This window comes from Cinclus cinclus, chromosome 2 (assembly GCF_963662255.1).
Source record: "Cinclus cinclus chromosome 2, bCinCin1.1, whole genome shotgun sequence".
In the NCBI taxonomy this organism is placed as follows: Eukaryota; Metazoa; Chordata; class Aves; order Passeriformes; family Cinclidae; genus Cinclus; species Cinclus cinclus.
Window position 1 is genome coordinate 69,116,678 of NC_085047.1, and position 15,422 is coordinate 69,132,099.

Consider the following 15,422-nt stretch of genomic DNA (forward strand, 5'->3'; position numbering starts at 1 on the left):
TACCAGGTAATATTTCCAAAAAACTTGAATTATGCATTTTTCTACCCAATGACAGAAGAAGAATTCAACTCCTCCTAAAGAGGGTGTGCGCTCTCTCTCTCTCTCTCTCTCTCTGCAAACTCGGTTTCACAGGCTGTATATAGTTGAACATAAATGCATACATTCATAGATTTCAAAATTTCATGTGAATTGTAATGAATGTTACCTGTGAAGTTGCATCTGATAATATATTTTCACAGATATTATTTTGTCTCTGTGTTTGCATATGCAGCTGAATACATTTAGCTGGAACTGCATGTTCTAGGAAATCGAGCTGCTGTGGAAATCTGCACATTCAAGCATGAAAGATACTGAAGAACCAGAATAATACAGGCTGTAAGGGACCTCAGAAAGTCATCAAGGGCTTATGCACTTTCATTCTGCCAGGGTGCTACAGACATTGCTTTGGATAATTTTGTGGGGCAATGCTCTGCAGAGTCTGGGGAAGAGGGAGGGAGAGAAGGAGAACAGACATTGGCTGTGTATTCTGTGTCCTTGGCTGATACAGAGCTACAGAGTGTGACTGAGAAATATAATCAAGTGAACAATTAGTGAAGGTCAGAGCTGTGTTCATTTCCTTCAACCACCTTTGCAAAAATTTGGAAGCCAGAAAGTACCCTCTCAATGTCATGGGGACATGGAGGTAGTTTCTGCCTCAGTAAAGAAGAGCAGTGAAGGGACACTTTCACAGGCATCTTGAGCATCACTGAATTTGGAGAACACAAGAAAAGAGGCTATGCACCTTATGTCAAATAGGGAAATACTCCCAGATGCTTCTTTTCAGGTGATATCTAGGAAAACATGGTACTTGATCTCTTGGTTCGGTTAATTATCACGAAGTTACAGCCCTGTCTGATACCAAAGGAGCAGAGGACGGCTGTGTCATTTTATAACATGCAGTGGTGTGGTATTTTACATGCAACATGTGAGGATTTTCTCCTATGCTGAATTACTCACAGCCATTATAGAGCAGCTTTAAATCAGAGTTCTTTTTGTGAGCCTGGGCTCTCTGAAAGTAATCTTCTGTATCTCTGTAAAACATTTCAGTCAAGTCTTCAGATCTTCCCTCAGCAATTCTCCTATCTGTCAATAAATAGCATTCTGACCTGGCTTCTACCACCACAACAGAAAGACAACTATCTGCAAGACACATGAGTGGAAACTACATTGATCTTCTACATTAACTTTAGTGTGAGTCAAGAGCCTTAAACTGTCTCTTAGAATTTAACAGTGTGAGAATTCAGCAAAAGAGCTCTCCTAACAGGGAAAATACAACTCATTAGCTAGCTAATTGGGATTAAAAAAGACAACTTCTACTCTCCCTTCTTACCAGCCTACCTTCCTGTAGGGTTGGACATGCTTCAGAACACATTTTAAAGGGATAAAAGTACATTTTTTGGTGCTTTTGGATACAACTAAAAGATAAGAGCATTGTTCTGCTGAGAAGAAAGTTAAGGGTTCTCTCTCTAAGTCTTCTAAGAAGCTAATCATAAGGGTGGTATCATTCCTGGGTAGGAATTTTATCCAAGAGAAAATGCCTTTTAATGATTTTTTTTAATTTACAGGTCTTACTTACACCCTTTTCTTACAAAAATGTGTTTTTCAAAAAGGGAATTTAAAATGTTTTGATATAATTATTCTTTTCAACAGTGATCCCTCAAGGGTAGAATAGTTAATAATAATGACATTGGTGATTGTGTGCTTCAGATTTTTGTCTTCACTTTAGCTGTGATTGGAGGTATACTGTTCACTAATCGAGCATGTTTCAAAATCATAACTGTGGTCAGTGAACAGTAATTAATGCATTTGCTTCTGCTTTCTTCCACTATGTACCGATGCAAGCTGTGCTTAACCAACATTAACTCTTTAAGTTAGATAAAAATAAGCAAATGAGATTTCAACACTCAAAAATTGAATGCACTGCTTTGTTCTCTTTGCATCTTTTTCTGTTGAAAACAATTTAAAATTCCTGTTATGTTTAATAGAAGAAATACTGAAACCCTTAGCAGGGGTGCTTACAGCATCTGCAAAGGTATGAAGGGAGTGAAAGCTCACAGCAGGCCCTCTACTATAAGTTGGTAAATTGTTTTTTTCTACCTTAGGTACCTTGCTTGACTACCTGAGAAAAACACATTTGCACTAGTTTAGTTTTTCTCCTCTGCTGAGACCCAAGTTTGTATCCCTGCTGGCAGAACTGACCTTATTGGTGTCAAACCCTGCTGGTTTCACATCCCATGTAAATTACTGAATGATATTAAACTGCCAAGGAATGAGTGGCACCACAAGGCTTGTGCAGTGTTTCACAGTCTCCTGCTTGCTCCTGTCCCCCCCCAGGGTATCAGTCCTGAAGGATGCTTTGAGTAGGGGTGGCTCCAGCTTTCCACTGCACTTCGTAGTTAAGTGTTTCTTCATCATCTGTTGACAAAGGCTGAAAAGAAATTAATGAAATCTCATTAGAGAATTGCTGTTCACTTCCACAGAAGTGAAGATTAAAAACTGTTTCTGTACACATAAAGAGAGAGAGAACCTTCAACGTTAGCATACTCAAATTTTTTTCTCCTTCTATGGCCTCAGAGCCTCCTACATGGTGAGTGCAGCTCCACAAACTCTTAGCTGCTCCAGACATGCTGGAAAATATCCATTCTGTCAAGACCTTGCCAAAGTACATGTCACTAATGGCTATAACTAGAGTTCATGCCAGTGAGGACATCTGTGAGTGAAGGTTATAATTACATACTCTTAGCTCCTGCAGGCAGTGTATCTCAGCTGTTCAGCCAATGCCAGAAAGGGATGCTGGACCTCCTATTCACTGATACCCTTCCTGATCTACTATGTAAAATAATGTCATGGAGAATACATTTCAGTTACTTGGCAGGGGAAATTATTCCCTGCTAAACTGCCAAAAAGCTCTGGCTAGAGGGTGAGATAGACAGCCTTCTGTTAGGGCCAAAACTAAGTTTGCCAGAACATTTTCTTTAGCCCTTATGCTTAGCAGAGTTTCCAGAACTTCTCCTACCTGTTACCCACTCATAAACCAGCCTGATTTTCTTCTTTGGACTGAACCAACCTTGAAGAAACCTGGAATCCATTTAATCAGGCATAGCTGATGTTTCCCAGCTTGCTGATGTGCCGTGCTAATGAGGTGTTATTGCCCAAAGTAATGAAAAGCATCTGTTTCTTACCTGTAAAGAAAGACTGAGGGTTCCTGCTGTTTCCTTGAAGGTGAGTTTGACAAGCTTGTCTTCCATCTTAGAAAAGTTCACTGCATGTATTTTGCTCTTGGCCTCTTGGAGAGGCCCAAATAGAATTCAGTTCATATGTCTGGAAAAGTCTGGATGTGCTTTCCTGTTCCAAGTGTTTACATAGAGGGATACTACTCTGCTTTGTAGGGATTTCCTGTAAGATATCATCTATCTGTGATCCATATTTGTAAATACAAATAATACAGTATCACTAAAAATAAATATATTGACAAAATAAATGTATGAGAGACGTGTAAAAGATATATGGAATGAAGAATGTGTTTAGATTTCATGAAGTTTTAATGAAGCAAACATCTGGATTCACAGAAAACCACAACCAGTTAATTCCAGCAGCCAACAGTCTTCAAGCCCTTAAGAATATAGGAATTAGCTTTTTTTAAGAGGCTCTCTTCCCCTTGTATACTGCAAGCTATTGAAAAAAATAAAAAGCTATTTACTAATTGCTTTATGAACTAAGCACAGGAATTATCTTTCCTGTGTCAGCAACATAACAGCAGAATTGTATGCCCCAAAGTTTTCCTAGCCTGGAAAATGTTACACCCATGCAAAGCAAATTGTTTATTTGTTTTCACCTTTTCATTTTTCATGAGTGTTATGTATGTACAGTTCTTGCCCAAAATGCCTTTCTCAGAAAATGGAAAGCTTTCTTCATTATTGTTTGTGTTTTTTAACTGAATGCCAAGAGTCTAGATTGTATCAGAACTGAGTCCCTTAAATAAAATCCTTTCAAATAAAACAAGCAGAAAAAAAATCTATTCATCTCAAGGAGGTTAAATCACATAAAAATAGGTTGAGATTATAGAATGGATCTTAGTAGGGGGGAAACTTGTCTGAGAAGCAGGAGATAAGCATAAAACCTGCAGTCATAGTGACAGTAAAAGGCTTCTGAAATAAGAAAAGATCTCTTTTAAAGTCAAGATACTGTTTGTGACTGACAGTCTGAAAGAGGGAAAAAATTAAATCTGCCAAGTATAAGGATTGTTAAGAGGGAAGAGGAGAAAGGAAGAAATGAAATATATAGCTAAGGAAAAGCAAAAGAAGCATGGAATTAATATTTCTGTGTTTTATGAGCCCTCAGGCACATCTTTTCAGTGTTTTCAGAGAGTACAATAACTGTGTATTTAATACTGTGTATAATACTGACAATAAATGTGGTTATTCAAACCTGTTTGTTAGTGGAGTGGCTTTAGAATACTCATCAGTAACCTACCCAAGTGATGTCTCTTCTTAACCTCTCAGCCTCTGTCCCAGGTCAAGGCTGGTGTGGCTCTCTTTGTTTTCTAGTGGACAAAGATGATGTTTGGATCACTACCAGGTGAACATAGGAAGGCACATACCCATAGGGGAGGTTCTGATTACTTGTTCTAAGAAACCTCTAATTTCATTATTTTACTGTGCTGTTCCTTTTTTCCATCAGCCCCAGTGAATGTATTCAACACACTTGTTTGGGTTGTGTTTTGTTTTCTTGGGTTTTTTTTCATTTGTTTGGGGTTTTTTTGTTTGGTTGGTTGGTTGTTGTTGTTTTGGGGGTGGGGTTTTTTGTTTTTGTTTGTTGGGGTTTTTTTTGTTGGGTTTTTTGTTTGTTTGTTTTGGGGTTTTGTTGTTGTTTTTCTGGGTTTTTTTTTTTTTTTTTGCTTTGCAGTGGAAAGAAAATGTTTGTGAAAGCAAAGAAGGTACTTAACCTACGTCCCTAAGAGTTGACATCTTTGCAGGTGCAAGAGAGCACATTCTCAACAGTGCCAAGTTAACTACATGTCATGCATCCAGAACAGGGCTCAAGAATAAGATGGACTGGAGGAGCAGATGAATATAATGAAGAGGGTAGCTATATGGAGGAAAAATACTTTTAACTATATTTGGTATGAGTAATCATACTACCCACAGGAGCTCTTCAGGAGTGAGCTGGGTACATTCCAGCAGTATGTATTTGATATACAGGTTGGGAAATATCAAGGTAACCTCATCTATACATACTATAGTGACTGATATCTGTAAAACTGACTATAACATCTTCCCAATTAGTTTCTCCCTGCTTCATGTAATTTATTTATGTAGAATAAGATTTTGTTTACTAATCTCAGCTAAGTATTGTCAGTAAGCTTAGTGGGTATTTAAATCTTACAGACCACACCAGATTAAGCTAACACCTGGTTTGTTCCATTCACCATACCTACATCTTGAATGTTCTAGTAGAATTTAAGCAATTCCTCTTCTATATAGCATTCAGCTTGCTCAGAGCACAGAATACAAGGTTGTGTAAGGAAATTTATGACATTCTAAATTCTAAAGATTCTTGATTGAAGACACAAAGCTTATTAGTGGTCTTAGCCACACAACTTACATTAATTGGAGCTGTTTGCCTAAATCTTGGACCAGGTGATCAGGTCCCATCCGACTGAAATATTCTGTTCTATTTTCCCTCAGCTGTGAGTATTTCAAACCTTGTTATGCAAATTGCAAATCCATCCACACTTCTTCTGGCAAATTGCTGCCCAGGAAAGCATAACTAATTTAATGCATTAATCCCTACCCCTGAAGCACAAACATCTATCACCTGAGCTTCTAAGACTGTAGTTAGGCTTGTGGTCTTTCAAGTTGCTATATCAGAGTGAGAAACAATATACTGTTAAATGCACACGAAGCCTGAACGTGTTTTGTCTGCTAACACATGTGGATAAGAAAATATGTACAAATTTACCCCATATATTTTTTTCTTAACTTCTACTTTCCATCTTTACTAAGGTTGAACTTTGTAGTAGCTATATATATATATATATATATATATATATATATATATATATATATATATAACCCCTAGTTATATTCAATGATTTCTTGATTTCTTTATTACTGTTTGTTGTAGTAGTAGTATTTTGTGTGTTGTGCATTCTAACTCTGGGAATATTAGATTCAACATTTGTGTTAAGATTCATGGTAGTTTTCCTTGGAAAGAACTCTGAGTATGTTTACAGTGCTTTGACTCGCATACCTCCTAGCCTGATGCATCCAAATGAGGACCTCAGTTGGGAAATGCCAGGCACCTGGCTGTCCAGAAGATAATGCTCTATTAGTCCTTTTCTCACATTTGAGTATCATGTCTGGCTGGGGGAATGTTCCTTTGCTCCACTCTTGTTCAAGCTGCTGGTGCTAGAAGCCAACCCACCTGAATTTGCACTGCAGGAGGGAACAAATATGTTGGAATGTATTTGTTTCATTTGGTTCTTTTTTGACATCCCAAAGAGCTTTCAGGCATAAATAAAAATTACTAAAGGCAGCAGTAAAGTAGGGTTCAGGTTGAGGGATTTGAATGATTCATGAGCAAGGACTCTAATAGGGAAGAAGAATGGGCTTACACCTCACAGACAGCTTGACTTGGTAAGAGAGGATGATCCTGATTCAAAGCATTGCAAGACAAAGCATGAGCAGGTGTTAATGCTACACTGTGTTCCAAGCACTGTTTTTAGTATGAAAAGTGGTTTTCTTTAGAATCTAGCACAAAAAAGTGGTGTTCCAAATGCCAGGAAACAGCTCTTTCCCAGTGAAATCAGCATGCAAATGTAAATACAGAAGTTGAAATGTTGGCCTCTCTCAACTTGGTGGCTGCAGTTCCCTGCAGCTTTTGCCAGGATGCGTGACTGGCTGCACAGCATGCGTGTCTTTCCATATGCACTTCTGTATTTCATCTAAATGCTTTCTGGGGGAAGATCTGAAATTTAATTTCTGAAATAGTACAGTTACTTCAAAATTTACATAGGCGTTGTTGTAAGAAAAAATCGTCACCCTTTGCAAGTTTCTGGCAAGTTTTGCAACCTAGTAGTTAAATCACAGATTCTAATCTAATTCTTTGTTAAAGTGTCATCAAAAGTTTCAGGGTCACAGGCCTAGCTGTTAAAATCCCAGTATGGTTTCACTAGCACCAACTTTATAGTAACCCTTAGATATCCTTCACTACTCAGATCTGTTGTAACTGAATTTATTTGCAGGAACCACAGCTCTTGCCAGCCACAAACATCAGTGCCCATTTCCAGAAAACTTTATAGCAATTGTAGTAGCTACTATCTTTTACCAGTAATGTTCCATTTTAGCGCTACAAATGTTGTGATGGTTTATAAAATTACTTTAACACACTAACACTTTTAGGTCCTGCATTTCAGTAGGGTTTTAACATATTTTTCTTGCATATTATTCTTACCACTATCACTCTTGTCTGTTGCCCATGATGCCTTTCTTTAAGGACAGCATTGTTCATATAAAGCCTTAGTCTGGTGAGAGGCTAATTGCCTGCAGTTTCAGTAAATTCCTAACCAAACTCTCTACACTGAGCTAGCCAAAGACAACAGCATCAAAGCATGTGACTAAACTGCAAAACAGGGTGGCAAGGAAACTTTCTTTGTTTTTAGAACTGTGACAGGACAGTAATGGTAGTTTGTTATTGCCTGATGCTTTGCAAAGATCAAAGTTGGTATTTAATTTTATGGTAAACAATTTTCAACTATAAATTTTTAATTTTTTTAACATTTACTTTTACAATAAATGTATTTTTGCAGTACATACCAACTTTTAGCATCCAAGCCTTAAGAATTGTACTCAGTGATCTTTGTGAGTCCCTTCCAGCCCAGAATATTCTGGAATTCTGAAGGAAAGCTTTGATGCCCTTTCTGAGAGCCACGTCCCTAGGAGCAGCAGGTGGCACTGCAGCAGCACAGCTGGAAGAAGCCATTTCATGAAGTGTGCTTAATAGTTCAGATTCCTGCAAACAAAGGCACTTCTGTTTGTGGGTAGTGCCAACTTGCCTCATCAGAGTGGTGTGAGCTTACCCTCCAGACTCTAGCCTTCTTTCTGCACCTGAAATTCCTCCAAGTCACACATGTAGCATTTGCTCCTGTTTACATAGCAAGGAGTACAAGTGACTTTTCAATCCTTTCAATTTTAACTCAAGATTTATTTGCCTAAAAATGATTGAACTGCATATCTTTACTGATTTTGTTGGCAGCATCCTCTGTCAGGCACAATTGCCAATCATCCCTAGAGGTTCTCAGCAGTAGATTCAGTAGTGTCAGTGACAGGAGCAAACACTACTCCTGCTCCTTCTTTTTTTTTTTTTAATTCTCCTTCTTTTTCCCACCATATTTTTAACAACCAAGACAAAAGCAGAACAAATGGAAACAAAAAATGTCTTCTGTGGTCTCTGTTATCCCAAGAGGACTTAATAAAGTATGAATTAGGTCACAGGAAGTAAGATAAAAAGCATAACTCTAAACTGAGAAAATAAGTGAAGAATTTTTCTTTGAAAGGATGAGATGTGAATCACTGAGGTCAACAGTTTCACAACAAGTTAAACTAGATGTCTGCCTAATCACCAAAGCATTCCTGTGGGCTTCTTTATTACATAAATATTGATCTGGTTTTGGTTTTAGTCTGAATTCCTCAAATGGGACATCTGAGTTATTTGATGCAGTGTTAGCAAAATAAAGAAAACCCTTGGCCTCTCTGAAAAGACATATCAGTCAAAGTGGAAATATTTGAAAGTTCCCCTCGGAGATAATCTCTAAAATTTATTCCTGTAAGTATAGGTGTTTTATGAAATTCTATTTTTGGAAAGGGCTTGGATAAGAAGTGGTATTTTGGTGAATCAGCTGAGAAAGGCAAGAGCAGACAGAAGTGGGAAAAGGAAATAAGCAGAATATGCTGACCCAATGATCATTGCCAGGACTGAGAAAGGTGAGATAATTTGTCCATCGTCCTGCTTTGGACTGAAATGGGCTGCATCTGGCAATGGGGTAAACTGACAATATGAGCACAGATCAGCATTCTATGAGTGAAATTAAATCAAATGAACACACACATACAGAGGTCTGGAGGATTTTCAGAGAATCACAGAATAGTTACTAAGATCATTATTGAGTCCAACTGTTAACCATATTTTGTCCTTTCCTATTCCATGAGTCAGTTATTACTGCCCTTCCCACTGAATTATTCTTTTAGTACTCACAGCCATGTATCACACTGCTGAATCAGGATCACAACAAAACTTCTGGAAGCCCAGCAGGGAAAAATATGGGTGAGTACCATCTGAAGTAGAGGAGCCATTCATTTTACAATGTTTCTGCAAGCTTCAGTGTTCCCACATACAAATGGAAAGATGCTAATGTTAAAGGGCAGAATAAGGAGCAAGTTAAAAAATAAAGTATGGTGCATGTCACAAGAGCTTATCAATGCAGCCTTCTGACTAGTTAGTTCACAGAGACAGTGAGGTCTTTTGAAGCTTCCTCTCCCTCTTTAATCAGTCCTTTTAGAACAAGCAGATCCCAGCTTCAAAGACGGCAGGGCTTGTCAAAGAAGAAAGCTGCCTGCTCCTCAAACTGTGGATGGCATCTTAATGTCCCATAGTGGTGGTTCCCATGTGAGGCTGCCCAGCTTCGCAGGGTGGGCGTGACTGCACAGCAACTCCTGTACTCGGATGTCTTTGAAGGGTTTATGTGCTCTCCCTACATTAGTATCGATCCTTTCCATTTGACAGGACTTCCAAAGACTTGAAAAGATACTTGGTTAAGCATACTTCTTAGCTTGATCCCTCCCTCAGAAAGTCTGGATGAATCCACAGACTTGCAGCATTCGAGCTAGTTTTATCTAGTTCTTGAATAAAGTTTTCTTAATGAAAGGGATTGTTATATATTCTTTATAAAGGCCTCTACTTTTTCTCTTTTTTTGTTCTACCTACAAGACTTTTCCCAGAACTTACTTGCAATAAAGTGAGTAGAGAATTTTGTATAAGAAAGCTACAGTGTTTATTTTGTCCACAAAGCACTTTATTAGAGAACATCATTAATAATGACATTACTGACTCTGGCGAGACAGAAGGTTAAGTGCATTTCAGTATTTTCCAAATCTGTGTGTGTTGATCCTGAAGCCTGTCATTTCTGGAAAAGTTTTCCAAAGGGGAAAAAAAACTCCCTAATACAGCACCTCTCTTCCTCATGTGATTTCCAATTTCCCATTTCTGCACTACTGTATTTTAAATCTGAACACCATTATATTGCAACAAAACTTGACTGTTTGCTATACTTTTCTTCTGATATACTGATATACTAATATACTAATGAAATTGTCTGTCTCAGCATATAAATTTCCCTGTTGATGACCCTACTTCCCCTATTTGCAACTGGATTTCTGTTGTGCTTCAGTAGCTACTTGCAAGTGCAATCCCGTTTGCAGCACAAACCTTTAACCTGGAAATCGCCTCTGATGTGAGTTGTTCTAATGGGCTTATTTTCATGGTGTATTTAGAGACCAGCTATGCCAACCTAGGAAGTTTTCCAGAATGCAAAGCAAATTGTGAGAAGTATGCCCGGTAACGTGTCCGTGAACAACATACGCACAGATCCTTCTCTGGTCTTCAGCAAAATATAAGTCAAACAACAATAATAAAATCTGGCACTATTCTTGTTAAAGCAAGTTTTCCAAGTACTATTGAATTCTGTTAGAGCTAACTCAGACAGGATGTGTGAACTTGGCAAACCGTGAAGTCAGGGAAAAAAAGGAGGGATAGAATGAATCTCAGTAGATCATTCTCAAAATCCATATCTGCACCAAGTCAGGATAAGAAACCTCAAGGTAATCCTGGCAGATTAGGGTAATACATTGGTGATGTTTCCAGTGAAGGAAATTCCACAATATCCTTATGTAATACCCTCACAGTTATAAAGGGGTTTTATCGCATCGGTCAAGAATCTGAAAAATGTTTAACAGATTCATTTTTTTTTCCTTTCTCAGCAGATAGAGCGAAGTTGCTCTATTTCTCTATTTCTCTATTTCTAAAATATACAGATTGTATTTCTGTATCGTGTACAGAAATACACTTCCACATTAAAGCTATGCCAATCTCAAGGTCAGATGCTGCAAAATGAACTACCCTACATTTTTCCCCATTCAGCCAGCCATCATGTGATTGTGGTGAACCAATTCAGAGGATAAAGTGGAGAAGCATTCAAATAAATAATAAAAATTGTTTCCTGGTGATTTAGTTTACTGTATTAAGCCCTAAGGAAGGCATCGGACAAGTGCCAGTGGTCAGACTGGCTTAGCTGTGATGTGAAATGGAATAGCTTCCCTTTTCTAGGCTAAATAAACCTACTTACACTTCTTTCACAGGCCATGCTTTCTAAGGCTGTTATTGTTCTTAGGTTTCTCTGAATCCTTTCCAATTTTTTCTGTATCTTTTTCATACAAGGTATATTTTATATATTTCTGTAACCGAAAAATATTAAAATGCATTGTTTGGTTATGAGTGGGCAGGCCATCAGAAGCCTATGTAAAAGAGATCAGTTCTTCCTCATGTACTCTTCTGCACAGTTTTCCCTGCCTAATTTGTGTTGCTGTTACCATGACTTTGGCTGCCTATGTAATAATTGTTCTTACAAGGTGGATGGATAAACACAAGTATGTCACCCTGTTCTGAGCTTTTTCAGTTTAAGAAATTCTGATTCCTTAAATTCAGTGCAGTCATTCCAATGTGCACCTTTCCCTATGTGGTTACTGCTCATGTGGCCATCTTATCATTTCCAATTTTAACTTAAGACATCATCTAAATTCCAGAAGAACCTCAAGCAAGAGTTTCTGTAGATGGGGTACATAATTTTCCTCAAGTTTCCTTCTGTTTCATTCTGTGTGTACATTGACCTACATTGAGAGTAGGCATATGACAGATTCCCAGTCTTTCATGTAATCAGAACTCTTTTGGGGTTAATGGCTTTGTGCAAGTATAATTCTGTGGCACTCTAGAGGAATAAGATGTTAAGATTTGCTGTATCCTTTTAGATATTTATAAATTAAGATTTTTTATAAATTATTTCTATTTCCTACTATAGATGAACTCCTGATTCACATTCATGTATTTCTCTCAACACATGATCTAGGATCTTGAAACATTTTTTTTCTTTTAAAGCCATCACCACCTGAAGACATGTAGTCAACTGAGAATTTAAGTTCTTACTGTAACAGTTTCTCATTATTATCATTGGAAAAATGGGAAGCCTGAGGATACAGCAACAGCTAACTTAAAACAGTAAAATTCCAAATACATGCAGCCTTACAAATCTCTGCAATTGTTAACAGCTGTGAGGTTGGAGTTTGTGCTAGAGTGTGCTGTAAAGAAGGCTGCACCAGTGATGAAGGGTGACTTGTATCCCACAACAGGCTCTAGTAACCTGTGTGATGTTGCTCCATCATTTGTAATCAGATCAGGTCTGAAATGGTTTAGAAACATTCCAAAATGCCTTATCTGAAGATAAGGATTGCCAGGCTTTCCTGTCCTTCCTGTGAAGGCTCTTGTGTTGTTCTCAGAGTACAGGAATGACAGAAGCCTATGGGCAGACTGGATACACTGCCCTGCAGGCTGAGATGATGTGGGACCTTTGGGCAAGTTCTCTCCACTCCAGGCTTCTTTGTGGTGACATGGAAGATGGAATCCTGCTCACCTTCATGTGCTGCCCACCCTCTTGTGAGAACTCAGTGAGCTTTTGAAGCCCATCTTTCCATAGCCTTACAGAAATTTCTCAGGATACTGACCAAGGAAGGAAGGAAGGAAGGAAGGACGGACGGACATGCATGCTGAGGGTGGCCAGAAGCCTACCAGTACTGTTCATCTGGACTCAGTGAGCAAGCTCACCGCTCATCATACTCTGTCAGAACACAGGAATGTTTCTGGGTCCTGGGAAGTGAAGACCTATGAGCAATCAGGGGACCTTAGTGGATGGGAATATTTAAGAGCCTGGGGTATCTTTCTTCCCCTTCTTTCCCTGCCTCACAAAAATGCGCTTTTCCAGTGTCCTTATGAGACATGTCATGTTTTATTCCCGCACTGTCATATATCTTCTCTTTTTTCTTCTCCTTCACTCTTGTCATCCATCTCCACTAATTGATTTTGACTGGAGAGGCTTCCCAAATCTGCACAGAGTAGACAAGCATGGGGAAATATGGCCCTTACTAACACAGGAAGAAAAGGGGCAGTGCAGGGCTCAGCTGAGCTGGACAGGTGAGGGAGAGTCCTGTTGCTAAGGGTAGTGGGGAGAGATATCAGGAAGCTGTGGGGAAAATCTACTTCTCTGCATCAGCCATTCCGTTCCACCTTAGGAGCCCTTCCTTTGGCAGCAGCAGCTGAGCACAGAAGCACAAAGCAGCAATGAGTTGATCAGGTTAAAAATCACTCAGATTTATTTATTTATTTTTTCTTTCACAGGCACCACAGGCACCAAACTATCTCCTACAAGTTGCTGCCAAAGGCAGCTTCCTGCTTTTTTTTTGTGGTGAAACAGTATTGCATTGGCCCTACCCTGTGGATCGCTGGTGGCATGGTGACTTACACCCCACTGCAATTGAGCTGACAGCCTAGGATGGGCAATAACATTTCTCTGCTCTTTCATTTGAGATTCGCTTAATTTTCTGGGGGGAAGAAATTTACCTCTCCTTGAGTTTAATAAAATACTATAACCCATCAAGGAATGAAAAAAGGAAAATAAATGCCCAAAGAAAACAGACTTAAAAACAGACTTCAAAAACTATCCAATTTGATAAGGGAAATAGCCAGATTGCAGAAATGGAGAAATCTTCTGATTGTGGAAAAGAGAAGTAAGAATAGTTTATTTCCATATTACATAAACCCCAAAATCATAGGGATGGCATTGTGCCATGCAAATAAGTTACCAAAGTCAGGAGGATAAGCTGTGTGAGCTGGTGGTACCACTACCACTGTGTGTTCTTTCTGAATATGACCTTATTAAATAAATAAATGCAAGGCTCAAACATCGCATTATTTTCCTTACAGCTGACCCTAGTGCCCCTGCAATAATTCAAGGCCACACAAGGAGGGACATCTTCCAAATATTTCAGGGAGGGAAAAGTTGAATATAATAATGTCCACTACATCTGACAATAGGTTTCATTTTTAGGTGAATAGTTTTAAATCCTGCCAATGCTGAAGTGTCAAAATGGTTAATCATTCCTATAATTTTGTGAAAGTAGTTATTTGTCTTGATTTTTAATTCTCCCTGCATCTGGCTGAATCTACTATGCTGAAGACAAGTAATCATAGGAAAAAAATAGTGTCATTATAAATTCTAAAACCCAAAATTCTTCAAATGCTACTTATGTAAAAAGGACCAATTTAAATCAGATCATTAGCTTCTGTTTAGATGCTCAATTACAAGTGTAATAATATAAATGTTTTATGTATTCACAGCTCCTGTGTTCAAATTTAACCTTTCTTCCATTTTTGCTGTTATTTCTCCCTTTTATAAATGTTGGTGTAATTAAGCTCATTTCCTCTTTAGAGGTGAATACACAATCACAGCTAGAAATTCTTCAGTATGTTTTACAGTCTGAAATATGTGATACTCAATCTCAGAGCTAATAACTACCATGACATGTTTTATAATTGCATCATAAATCAGAGCCTGCTGCATTTAAAGTGTAATTTCAACCTGTTTTGCAGTATTTCTTGGTGCTTTTAGAAGTATATCAGGGTGGAAAGCGCATGATCCAGATGGATGCAACCAAAAGCTTTTTTTGCCGTTGTTGGAGTGCCCCAAAAGGGCAGGGTCATACTTGTCACTGATGGGATACCTAGGCTGCCTGGGAGATCTCAATGAAAGAATGATGTCTGAACAATTTCTGTCCAGCAGCTAGGAGGGATGGGTGGAAATTATCTCATGGTGGGAGCTTGAAGAATGGGCAGTCCATTAGCAGCGAGTACTCCGTGGCTTTTGTAACGTGACTCATTGTTTAAATCCTTCCAGGAGGGGCCATGTTTTGGAGGGACAAGGCTGAGAGTAAGAGAGAAAACATCTGCTCTGAAAGTTGGATGCACAATTTGTTAACTCACACAGCATCTTCCAGTACCTGTCTCAAGAATTCTGCAGCTGCTGCCAGGTAAAATGACAGACTCCCACAAAATTAGGTGGGGTTTTTTGTCCCAAAACCTGTTTCTGTTTGAAGAATGCTGCTTTATTTTTCATTCTGGTTTTGCTGTATGTTCTATAGGTGTCCCTTTCAGTACATACAAACGTTTGTAATGAGTCTTGGATAATTTCTTAGGGATTCCAAATCCCTGAGAACTAGTATAGA